General features: G+C 35.3%; 1 pseudogene; it reads left to right on the top strand.

Moving 5' to 3' along the window:
* The first annotated feature begins 6,402 nt into the window (after positions 1-6,402).
* On the top strand, positions 6,403-6,726 carry LOC100414300 (high mobility group nucleosomal binding domain 2 pseudogene; annotated as a pseudogene).
* The last annotated feature ends 6,979 nt before the right edge of the window (positions 6,727-13,705 follow it).

Genomic DNA, 13,705 nt, shown 5'->3' with positions numbered 1-13,705 from the left:
TTAAAATCTAGATGATAGGTGCAGCAAACTACTATGGCACATGTATACCTATGTAACAAACCTGCACATTCTGCACATGTATCCCATAAATTAAAGTAAATAAAATAAATATATACATACGTACATTCGTACATATACTGAAGTTTGGAGATAAGACAAATTGAAAAGAGTAACTCTCTCTCTCTCTCTCTCTCTCTCTCTCTCTCTCTCTCTCTCTCTCTCTCTCTCTCTGTAGCAAAGATGGAAGGGGTAGTGGTGAAAGAAAATGGAATTTAGGGGAAAACATCCCAGAAACAATCTGGATCTTAAAAAGTAACTGGATGGTTAACCAACAGTGGCATTCCAAGCCAAGGCAACAGCATACGCAAAGGCATAGAAGTGCACTAGTGCAGGCTTTATATTCTGGAATAGCATTCTGCTTAATGTCCTTGTGGTGCTATTTTAATGGAGGATAGCCTCTGAAGATATTGCTGAAAAGATGACTTAAGGGAGAATCATTGAATTGTGGCATTATCATCCAACAACTCCCACAGGATAGTTACTCTGACTGGCACCGAAAGTACAGAGAGAATAATTATAGTTACCTTATAGAATTGCTGTGTGAATTAAGTTAGTTTGATATTCTAAAGCACTTAATTGAGTGTTTGATTTTTAGTGGAAGCACTGTATAACTGTTAGCTTCTTATAGAACTCAGAAGTAGAGCTGAGGCTAAAAAATGCAGATTTCTCAAGTCACATGCATATGTATGGTTGTTTCAGCCATGGCAGTATAGAAGACACGGCTCAAAATGAAGACCTGGCATGAGAACACAAGCGGTTCACACTCACATCCTCAATGCACTGAAGAATTACTGAAATAAGAAAAAGGCCTAGTTTAAAAAACATTCAGCTGAGTCAGATTGAAAGGAGATTGGAATCTTATAGGCCATCAAAGATGAAAGTGTCAGAATGGAGTGTTTGTACATTCGTATCAAATTCCTAGAGAGGTGGCAAAGTAATTGAATTGGAAAGAAGTCAATAAGGTTTTGGTTTCCAATGACAAACACTGTTCCTAAAAGTGAAAATAAGGAAGAAGTCAGATTTTAATGGCATGATCAGGACCTACACAATACAACAATCATTGGCAACATTTTTAAGAAGTGTGATGATAAACAGTGGAATAGATGTGTATAAAAAAGGAAATTCAATGATTTTTAGTGTTTCTCTTAGTTTATTTTATATTTATGTATGTGAACTTTAAAGATAAAGAAGATGAGTATTTTGTTTAGAGGAAGGAGAAACTGAAGCATCATGAAATTAAAGGAAAAGTTAATGAATAAAGTTCTTATCTGAGGTGAAACATCATAGAACTCAAAATTCAGGGCATTGATATTCAGGCAAGGAGCAGCAACATCTATGTCTAACCCTCTCTTATTTATGGAGTAAGATATCTTGATCTTCTGCTTGGCTTGGTAGTAGGTAAAATAGCCTACAGATAACAGACTGTCTCAACTGGCATATACAAGATGAGACAAGGGTAGGTTAATGAATGGGATCAATCAAACACATGTACTGAAGTCAAGGCATTTGAGGCAGAGGAAATGACAAGAATAAAACTAATAGCTTTTCATTTCCACTTGCTATCTTCTTTCCATTTTCTTCTTCTTTCTTTCCATCTATTATATTATTATTATTCATATATCATGAATAAAATAATCATCTCTCCATTAGTAATCGGTATAAGACAGGCAACACAGCACAATGGCTAAGAGCATGGTAACCTGATTCTGCATGAGATTGGATCCTGACTATACCACTTATTATATGTATAACTCTGTGATGGGTCATATGTAAACAGTTCCCAAGGACAGACTCATCTTATCCCTCCAAAATATATAGCAGCTGAGGGAGTGACTGCAGTATTCCTTATGGGAAAATTGGGTTGCATACCTTCTATACTTATTATCCTCAACTATAAAAGTGGTTTTCAACCCATCTAGAAGGCAGAGGCAAGTAATGCTGCTAAACATCCTACATCCCAAAGTGTCATTATCCAGCAGAAAATATAAGTAGTGCCAAAGTTGAGACATTCTAAATCAAAAAAAAAAAAAAAAAAATGGAGACAATAATTACTGTGTATCGAGCTCATAGAGCTGTTGTAAGGTTTAAATATGTTAACTCTTGTAAAGCATGTGGAGGAGTGCCTAGTGTTTAATATATACAATAAAGTCCAGTAACATAAAAATAATGATGACAATGATAATGTTTCAAACTCTGTCCTATATTACTTCTTTAAATATGTGAAATTCATATCACTATTGTACCCATGAATAAAGATAATTCAAGATGTGCATATCTATATGAGTAAAGAAGGCGTCTTATACTGTTTAATTCTTATACTATTAATAAATGTTCCTTTGTAGAAAGTTAAATATTATTGAAAGTAGCTATTGTTCTAAGATAAATAATAAACTTAACTACTCTTGTATTCTCATTGAATTATCCAAACATTTCAATGACAAATAGATTCAATTTTGACAGAATATTTTATCTTATTCAGAAGTAATACATATTTGCAGGAAGAAAAAAAACTGGTGAATTTTAATACAGAGAAATAAATATAAAAACAAATACTTGAGCAGAGAAAAATATTCAACCATAACTATAAAACTAGTGATGGTTGTTTTCTTTACCTGCACCGCAATAGAACTTACATTTTCCTCTCCTGTCATTTATTCATTCTTTCCAAAATTGAATGGGCTAGAATCCTCTCAGCTGCAACATTTAAAAAAATAACAATTTTTAAAAATAATTTTAATTTTAGTTAACTTAAAATGTAAGTTTGTGTTGTTGCTTCATTTCAATTTTGTTTGTTTCTTTGTTTTATCTCATGTAACAAGAGTTCCACCATTGCAGAGCCAGTATCATCAGGGCTCTGTTTCCATTTGTCTTTTGTTTTTCTTGGTCTCATCTTCCTTCTTCTTTGGGCTTCCATTATCAGACAAGTAGAAAAAAAGCTAAGACAGTTCTTGAGAGTCTTTTAAAGGTCCAATTTATAACAACATCCAGAGATAAGAAAAACGGTTTTACTCTTATTGAAATCATAACACCTTGAGCAGAAATTCTTCTTCCAGCAGATTTTACCTCATAACTCATTGACTTATAAATAAACAAATCATTTTCAAACAGAATTATGCCATCACCAGTTTAGACAAATATAGCTTCTCTTCTAAGGAAATGCTTTCCCCAGATAAATGTTTATGAAGCAGAGGAGACTATTTGATTAAAGCTGAGACTATTTTAGGAAAGAAGAAATAGAAAGGATAGACAAGGGTTCTGTATCACTTCATCTTACATTTTAATGTGTACATGAACCACTTAGAGATCTTGATAATGTGCCAATTTGGAACCTGTACTCCTGTAGGTAATCTTAGATCCTGCGCTTCCAATAACTTTCCAGTGGTTTCAATAATTCTGGTCCCTGGGCAACAATTTGAGGAGGAAGGTGTGAGAACTTTCGTTATGCACTTACTCTGAATTTGGTCTTTAAGGAAATAAGAGAGGACACAAATAGATGGAAAAACATTCCATGCTCATGGTTAGGAAGAATCAATATTGTGAAAATGCCATACTGCCCAAAGTAATTTATATATTTAATGCTATCCCCCATCAAGCTACCATTGACCTTTTCACAGAATTGGAAAAAAACCACTTTAAACTTCATATAGAACCAAAAGAAAGCCCGCATAGCCAAGGCAATCCTAAGTAAAAAGAACAAAGCTGGAGGCATTGTACTACCTGACTCAAAGTATAGCACAAGGCTAGAGTCATCAAAACAGCATGGTACTGGTACCAAAACAGAGATATAAACCAATGGAACAGAACAGAGGCCTTGGAAGTAATGCCACACACTTGCAACCATCTGATCTTTGACAAACCAGACAGAAACAAGCAATGGGGAAAGGATTCCCTGTTTAATAAATGGTGTTGGGAAAACTGGCTAGCCTTATGCAGGAAGCTGAAACTAGATCCCTTCCTTACACCATATATAAAAATTAACTCCAGATGGATTAAAGATTTGAACATAAGAACTAACACCATAAAAACCCTAGAAGGAAACCTAGGCAAGACCGTCCAGGACATAGGCACAGGCAAGGACTTCGTGACTAAAACACCAAAAGCATTGGCAACAAAAGTCAAAATAGACAAATGGGACCTAATTAAATGCCAGAGCTTCTGCACAGCAAAAGAAACAGTCATTAGAATGAACCAGTAACCAAAAGAATGGGGAAAAGTTTTTGAAATCTACCCATCTGACAAAGGGCTAATATCCAGAATCTACAAAGAACTAAAGCATATTTACAAGAAAAAAAACAAACCCATTCAAAAGTGGATGAAGGAGATGAACAGACACTTTTCAACGCAAGACATTTATGAGGCCAACAAACATATGAAAAAATGCTCATCATCATTTGTCACTAGAGAAATGCAAATCAAAATCACATTGAGATACCATCTCATGCCTGTTAGAACGGTGATCATTAAAAAATCTGGAGACAACAGATGCTGGAGAGGATGGGGAGAAAAAGGAACATTTTTCACTGTTGGTGGGAGTGTAAATTAGTTCAACCATTATGGAAGACAGTGTAGAGATTCCGCAAGGATCTAGAAATAGAAACTCCATTTGACCCAGCAATCCCACTACTGGGTATATGCCCAAAGGATTATAAATCATTCTACTATAAAGACACATGCACACATATGTCCACTGTGGTGCTGTTTACAGTAGTAAAAACCTGGAACCAACCCAAATGCCCATCAATGACACACTGGACAAAGAAAATGTGGCATATATACACCATGTAATACTATGCAGCCATAAAAAATGGTGAGTTCATGTCCTTTGTAGAGACATGGATGAATCTAGAAACCATCATTCTCAGCTAACTGACAGAAGAACAGAAAACCAAACACCGCATGTTTTCACTCATAGGTGGGTGATGAACAGTGAAAACACGTAGGCACAGGGAAGGGAACAACACTCACTGGGGTAGGTGGGAGGGGAGGGGAGGGACAGTGTGGGGCGGGGAGGATGGGGAGGGATAACACTGGGAGAAATGCCTGATGTAGGTGAAGGCTGGGGGTGGGGGGGAGGGCAGGATGGAGGCAGCAAACCACCATGGCATGTATATAGCTGTGCAACAATCCTGCAGGATGCAGGATGTGCACATGTACCCCAGAACCCAAAGTACAATAAATTGTGGTCTCCTCAAGGGAATCAAAACTAATGGGGAATTTATAGTGTAGTGTTAGTCTAGATTTCTTGTAGGACAAGAAAAATACGTGAATATACCATTACAATATTGAAATTTGAAATATGGTTATATTTATACTCTCAATATGAACTAACAATATTTAACTTCTATGGATTACATGTTAATATAATAACTCTGAAAAAATATTTAAAAGCATTAAGTCATTTATTCCTATTGTTAATAGATGTGATATGGAGATAAAGTCTGTATTTTATCTCTACATCTTTAGATACCGAGAAATAGTACTTTTTTAAGTTTATAATTTACAGTTTCTCTGTTCACCTATTTGAAATTATTTATAAAATTTTTTCTGATGTTCTCAAATATTTTGTAACAATAATGCACTTTATTATGATAAAAATAATAGGTCTACATATTCATGGATTTTTTTAAAAAAACTTCAGAATATAAGAATTGGTTGTTGTATTAGCCTAGATTCTCTGAGAAGCAGGCACCAAAATTAAATAGGAAGAAATCTCATAGAGGAAAAGCCTGTGAGAGAAAATGGGGAAAGAGCCAGGGGATGCTTACAGAGTCATTAAACCATGATACTGCTAAAAAATTAGAGAGGGCAATAAATTTTAATTAGTTAGTGTGGCAGCATTTCAAACTGCCATGTAGATATAAGGCAAATTAGGTAGTTAGGCAAGGCAGATAATAAGTCCTCAAGCCAAAGTTGTGCATCAGAGGAAAGCTGCATCTCCGAAAAATAGGCATCCCCGCCATATGTATTGGTATCCCTGCCATACTTAATCTTTGGTTGGGAGCAGGCTGAGGGTTGTTCATCAGCACAAGAACCTATGTGAATTTCAGAGCACTGCTGCGGGGCCCTTGGACACTTAAGCTCCCTGCAGCTATAGACTTGAGAGGCACATTCTCATGGTCATCATGGTTACATCAACTAGACAGTGTTCTTTGCAGAGTTAGTAGAGACAAACCAGGTTCCTTATACTTAAATTTGTTCTGTTCAGCCATAGGCATAAAATGACAATTGATCTAAAGGTTCTGGCAGCATATGCTTCCTGTATCTTGAAAATAACTCCAGGAACAAAGTGAAGGAAGAAGAGATGAGAATGACCCTGGAAATGATCAAAGCCCATGCACCACTATGCTGCATCCCATGCCAAGTGCCTATGTCCTGCCCGCTGTCACCACCACCACGTCCAAGAGAAAGGCTGAAGGGGATGCTAAAGGAGATAAAGCCAAGGTGAAGGACGAACCACAGAGAAGATCCATGAGATTATCTGCTAAACCTGCTCCTCCAAAGCCAGAGCCAAAGCCTAAAAGGGCCCCAGCAAAGAAGAGAGAGAAGGTACCCAAAGGGAAAAAGGGAAAAGCTGATTCTGGCAAGGAGGGAAATAACCCTGCCGAAAATGGAGATGCAAAAACAGACCAAGCACAGAAAGCTGAAGGTGCTGGAGATGCCAAGTGAAGTGTGTACCTTTTTGATAACTCTGTACTTCTGGTGACTGTACAGCTTGTACAGCTTGAAATACTATTTTTTATCAAGTTTTATAAAAATGCAGAATTTTGTTTTACTTCTTTTTAAAGCTATGTTGTTAGCACACAGAACACTTCATTGGTATTTTGGGGGCAAGGGGCATATGTCACTAATAGAATGTCTCTGAGGCTAGAATGATGTGGAGAAAAACACATTTACCTTCTAGTTTTGAGAGACTTTTTGGCTCCCAGGAGGAGGGATTCCCTGACTTTGATGCACATGTGTCACCTTGGCACAAAAGTTTGTGGTATGGAAGCGAATTCACTTTTGTATGTCCTCTTCTCCCTTTTCATCTTTCAGCATAGATTTAACTCCCTTAAAACCAGATATCTGTTGGGACCTGACCCCCAATTATTGGTAACCAGTGTATCAGGCAATCTAAACTTCCAGTGATGCCACCGAGATGGCACCTGTCAAAAGAGCAGTGGTTCCCATTTCTAGATTGTGGATCTTCAGATAAATTCTGCCACTTTCATTTCACTTCCTGAAAGTCAGGGTCGGCTCATGAAAAGTTGTAAAACAGGATGCTAAATGTGAAATGTCAACCCTCACTCTAAACTTGCCCTGTTCAGAGCATTAGATGAAGATTTCATTGACTTTTATGGTGGCTTTCTGATTTTTGGTAGTCCATTGAAGAATGGAGTGTGAAAGTTGTTGTATACTATTAACGACTGTCTGCCCATGTCCTGCCTGAAATACCATGATTGTTTATGAAAAGTCTCTTTAATAAAGCTGAATACAGTTTGGCTTGGAAAAAAAGATAATAACTCCAATTTATCTTATAATGTACATAAGCAAAAATATTAGATTTAAAATTCCACTATATATATATATATATATGAAACTTCTGGATGCTTCATAGAATTCTCACTTTGTGAGAAGTTAGGTAGGTAAAACTGGATATGCTGAAGGACATGTTTCAGTACATTCCAGGAAAGCCTTAACATGCAAACTTAACACTACAGCTACTTGCTGAAGTAGTGTCACTTAGAAAAAAAGCTAACGTGATGAAAATCACACCTGGAAGACTCCCAATGTATTACCTGACACACAAGCACAGACCAAATGCTGGAAACAATATTAAAAGTATCATGTTTAATCCATTTATAGATGAAATCCTGAAATTTAAGTACAACAGATATATGTGATGGTGTTATGGTCAATTTCTTTAGCAATATTTATTACCTTCCTTTTATAGACATTTCTATATTCTAAAATTCAGGATCATTAAAATTATTGCAGTTCTTTGAATTTTCAGTCACTATTGTGATTTCGGTGGCATGTTCATTCAATGAAAGCGTGAGCAAGTTGCTCAAATGTTATGAAATGTCAAAGACTATATATGGTGAGAGGAGAATAACTAATTTAGCAAAGCATCGAGACTTGGCTTTAAACTATTGCAACTGACAAGTTCTGAGAAGAAAACAACAGCTGCCTGGTGCCTACATTTAGGAATGGGGTTGTTCTGCAATCAAGACATCTGGCCAACCACAAGTCAGAAACAATATTTCAAACTGTGACTAGTTTTGAAAATGTATTCTGTAGTAGCAAATCCAATAATCAATGCTATTAGTGCATTAATATGGAACAAACTTTTGGTTTGTTTTCATGCAATTTATATTACAAAAGTAATTGGTTCAACAAAAAATGGAGTGCCCACTTTTATTGTCAGCTTCTTGTGCAGCTGCATAGTATTTCTAGAAATATATACTGTGAAAAATTTGGAGCAATAAGCCTAATTTTATTTTTTTTATCATTCTATGAGAAAGGTATTATTTTATCTGCTACGAAACATCTACATTGTCCTCTTTGATGGTTAGTAGATTTAATAAAAAGCTAATTGTTTCATGTCATAGTTGAGCAAAGTCAACTAAGAAAGTTAATCAAAAATATTTCAAGTGTTGGGGAGATAAAGAAAAACTAAAACAACCTAGTTTAAAAATTGAATTTAGTGTGTTAAAATTTCAAAAGCAAAACATTTTGTAAAGCTTTGAGAAAAAAAATATAGTATAGAACTTGAAAGAATAAATTTATGCTTCAGAAGTTTGAAATACTATAGAAATGTAACCTACTATTCATAAATAGTATACTCCCACAGTTATTATCACGAATATAATATACCCAACAATCAGGATAAAATTCAAAGATTGCTTTTAGGAACTTGAAAGCCTCTTATGATTACTACTAAAAGGAAAATCAGTGTGCTTTTAGAATATAATATTTTAGAAAATTGCTTATAAATATTAAAAGAAGCATGTGCAGTAGCTTTCCTTGTCATAAATTAGAAGAGGCAATCTCATATGCTTTTCAGTTTACATTATTGCTTCCACTTAAATCCTGAGCAATTTTTAGAAAAAAAATTAAAGAGATGCTTAATGGTTGAAAACTCTCTATGACAGAGGTAACTGAATTTTAAAATTTAAAGCCCTTGACTTCTTCAAGTAAAGGGGCCATAGGAAATTATCTCAACTCTTTTGAATTAAAAACCTTATATTGAAGGTCTCTGACACAAGGACCCAATTGAAATTTTAAAAAAATATTTAAAATTTGTAAGCAGATGTAGTGCTAATACACAAGCATGACTGGGAGCTCATCCTTTTCCTCTTATCTTTAAGAAAAATATAAAACAAATTTGCAGAAGCAAATAGCAGATAGCTTCCTTGAAGGCAAATTTTCATTCCAGTTTTACTAGATCTTAGCTACAGTTTGCAAAATTCACTTATGATGTTTTATGCTAAGCACATCTGTTGTTAGCTGGAAGATAAGCATGCTCATTTTTTTAGAAGTCTATATAAATGGAAAAGAGTGGCATTATGCAAAGGCTTTTATAAGTATCACTTAGGATAAAATCAGAGCTGTTTAGTCCATGTAAGCATATTCAAGAAGAATTTGTCTCTGAGCCTCAAAACAGATTTCTGTAAATTATTTTATCCTAAGAGACGTGAATCCCTCTTGTGGATTAAAACAGAACACTTCATAGAAGTTTAGCTTCCAGTAATCAGCTACCTACACATTATAACAAATTATATAAATAATTAGACCAATTGAAATAATTTAAAAAGTAAATTCCAACTCCTAGGTTTCATTATTTAACAAATTTGAGAGATATTACACTAATACATTAACAAATAAGAGAGATAATAAAATATACCTCCAACATAGGTGTCATTACTTGCTCTAAGTAGTATATAAACCAACTCAGAAAAGTATCAACTTTAATAGTAAATTCATATCATATTGGAGAACTGTGTATTTGGGGTGTGGAGTGGAGGGTGATGTATGACTTATCTTACCATTAAATATGTTTGTCTGCCACAGATCCTTAGAGAAAGGTGAATCAGTCTCTTCAATATTCAACATATTCCATCGTTGTAAGCCTCCTTAAGAAGTTGCCATTTAAGTTTAGAATCCAATAATTATAAGGAGCCAGACACATGAGGAGAATAAGGTATTATGGAGAGGAGAATCATTCTATGCAGAGGAAAAAGAACTTGCAAAGGTCCAGGAGCAATGTGGCTAGGCAGAGGCTTTCAAAATACTTGACCCTGACTCATAGTAAGAAATTAATTTTATATTGTCACCTAACACACACCTAGAGACACCAGACACAGACATACACATACACATGTATAGCTTAAACCAGAGTTTTATGAATCATTTGTCTCTTACTACATGATATGCATTTTTACCATTGTTTCTATTCCTTTCTTTAATTTTGTTTTGTTTCTCTCTCCCTCCCTCCCTCCCTCCCTCTCTCTCTCTCTCTCTCTCTCTCTCTCTCTCTCTGTCTCTCTCTCTCTGTCTCTCTCTCTCTGTCTCTCTCTCTCTCTCTTGTTAAACACGGGCCCTTTGAGTTGATTTCACAACCCACTGACAGGTCACCCTGCAGTTTGTAAAAACAGGAATAGAGAAGAGTGTGTTAGAGACTGATATAGCATGATGCAATCAAAGCAGGCAGATGCCAGAGTGAGTAGAGTTTGTAGGCCACTAAAAGCGGTGTACCATATCAGCTAAACAAGGGTGCCAAATTAAGCGAATAAAAATAGAAGCTGCCTAATTAAATTGGAGCTTTAGATAATTACTTTTGGTGTAATTTGTCTCATCCAATACTTGTTCTTGCAATAAAATAATACTTAAAATATAACACTTGTCCTATGTTTTGTCTAGCAATCCTTATCTAAGGGTGATGAGAAGATATTATAAAATTTTACTTCAGAGTGATTAATGGAAAGATAAATAATCTGATTTTTCAAAATGTGCCTCCAGTTTCCATGAGGTGAATTATTAATAGTTGGAGAGGCAATAAAAGCTTAGGTAGTCGGCTGTTGTTGTAAGAAAAGCTCTTATTTCATGGAGTGGGACAGTGAAACATGGAGCCCAGAATATTGGTTTCTTATAATTTATATAGTGAGTTGCAGAAATATGACAGGTTTCAGAGAAAAAAACTAATTGAAGTAAGTGTGCTTATAGAATTAGTCTGCTTATAGAATAGAGTAATTCTGTTTATTTTATAAGCAGACTTACTCATTGTATAGTCTTTAAATTTTAATGTTTATTTATCAAAATGGCATTAATTAAAATATGATTCAGATAATAAACAAACTTTTACAATTCTAATTGAAGAACATCCTTCTCCCCACTCCTCACTCTATCAACCTGGCTCTACTGAGAAGAACTTCAGCATTCTTCCAATGCCCTGGGATGGAAAATGGGAAGGTTTGGTCGTGGTTTCAACCCTAAAAAAAGAAAATGGCCCCTGCAAACTGTGAAAAATAAATTTCTTTTTAAAATAAATTTAACAAAAAAAAGAAAAAATGAGAAAATGAACCCAGACACTTTATCACCAAGATCTCAGAACAGCTTGTGTAATTGTGTCTGTAGGTGGCCTTGAGGTTCAGGGGAGAGTTTTAAATGGAATTTTTTACGTGGTAACATGTTTTACAGGTAAATTATGTAATAGTGTCTTTCAAATGCTTTTGGTTTAAATTATTTTTATACAATATTGACAACATTTTTTTAGATGTCTTGACTTCTTAGATAATACGTCAAAACATAGTTCTGTCTTTAATGCAGTGAGTCACATAGTCATCCAAATGTTTATTTTACATTTTTCATAATTTTTTTCTGACTTTTATCTCTAGGGGTACTTGTCCAGGTTTGTTACATAGGTAAACTCATGTCACAGGGGTTTATTGTACAGATTTTTTTTGTCATCCAGGTACTAAGCCTGGATCCAATAGTTGTTTTCTCTGTTCCTTTCCTTCCTCCTAACCTCCACCCTCAAATAGGCCCCAGTGTGTATTGTTCTCATCTTTGTGTCCACATAGTCTCATCATTTAGCTCCCACTTACAAGCAAGAACATGTGGTATTTGGTTTTCCATTCCTGCATCAGTTTGCTAAGAGGGATGGCCTCCAGCTCCATCCATGCTTCTGAAAAGAACAAGATCTCATTCTTTTTTATTGATGCATAGTATTCCATACTGTATATGTACCACATTTTCTTTATCCAGTCTACCATTGATAGATATTTAGCTTGATTCCATGCATTTACTATTGTGAATAATGCTGTAACGAGCATATGCATGCATCTTTGTGGTAGAAGGAACTATGTTCCTTTGGGTATATACCCAGTAATGGGATTGCTGGGTCGAATGGTAGTTCTGTTTTTAGCTCTTTGAGAAGTTGTCACACTGCTTTCCACAGTGACTGAACAATTACACTTAAAGTAGTTTATCTGCTAAAAGAGATTTTGGGCTGATACTGTGGGATTTTCTACATATAAAGTCATATTGTCTGCACACAGGGATAGTTTGCATTTCCCTCTTCCCATTTGATTGTACCTTTGTTTCTTCCTCGTCCCTGATTGCTCTGTCTGCGACTTCCAATACTATATTGAATGGGAGTGATAAGAGAGCGTATCCCTATCTTGTGCTAGTGTTTTAAGGAGAATGCTTCCAGCTTTTGCTCATTCTGTATGATGTTGGCTATGGGTTTGTCATATATGGCTCCAATTATTTTGAAGTATATTTCTTCAATACATAGTTTGTTTAGGGTTTTTAACATAAAAGGATGTTAAATTGTATCAAATGTCTTTTCTGCATCTATTGACATAATCATGTTGATTTTTTGTCTTTAGCTTTGTTCATGTGATGAATCACATTTATTTATTTCCATATACTGAACCAAGCTTACATCCCAGGAATCAAGCCTACTTGATGTGCTTCTGGATTCATGCTGCAAGTATTTTGTTGAGGATTTTTGCATCAGTATTCTTCAAGTATATTGGCCTGAAGTTTTTGTGTTGTGTCTCTGACTGGCTTTGGTATCAGAATGATGCTGGTCTCACAGAATCAGTTGGAGAAGAGTTTGTCCTTCTCAATTTTTTGGAATATTTTCAGCAAGAATGGTAGCAGGTCTTCTTTGTACATTTGCTACAATTCAAATGTGAAGCTATTTGGTCCTGAGATTTTTTTGTTAATAGGTTACTTATTACTGATTTAATTTTGGAGCTTGTTATTGGACTGTTCATGGAATCAGTTTCAATCTTGGGAGTGTATATATGTTCAGGAATTTGTGCAGCTCTTTGAGGTTTTTGAGTTTGTGTGCATAGAGGTGTTCATAGTATTCTCTGGTGGTTATTTGTATTTCTGTGGGGTCAGTGGTAACATCCCTTTGTTGGTTCTGATTGTGTTTATTTGGATCTTCTCTCTTTTCTTTTTTATTAATCTAGCTAGTGGCCTGTTAATCTTATTACTCTTTTCAAAAAACCAAGTCCTGAATATGCTGATCTTTTGAATAATTTTTCATGTCTTGATCTCCTTCACTTCAGCTTGTTTTTGGTTAATTTTGTTTGCATCTAGCTATGGGGTTGTTTTGCTCTTGATTCTCTAATTCTTTCAATTGCAATGC

Source organism: Callithrix jacchus, chromosome 11 (genome assembly GCF_049354715.1).
Source record: "Callithrix jacchus isolate 240 chromosome 11, calJac240_pri, whole genome shotgun sequence".
Lineage (NCBI taxonomy): Eukaryota > Metazoa > Chordata > Mammalia > Primates > Cebidae > Callithrix > Callithrix jacchus.
The sequence above is the reverse complement of the archived record's forward strand: the minus strand, read 5'-3'. Positions and strand labels throughout refer to the sequence as shown.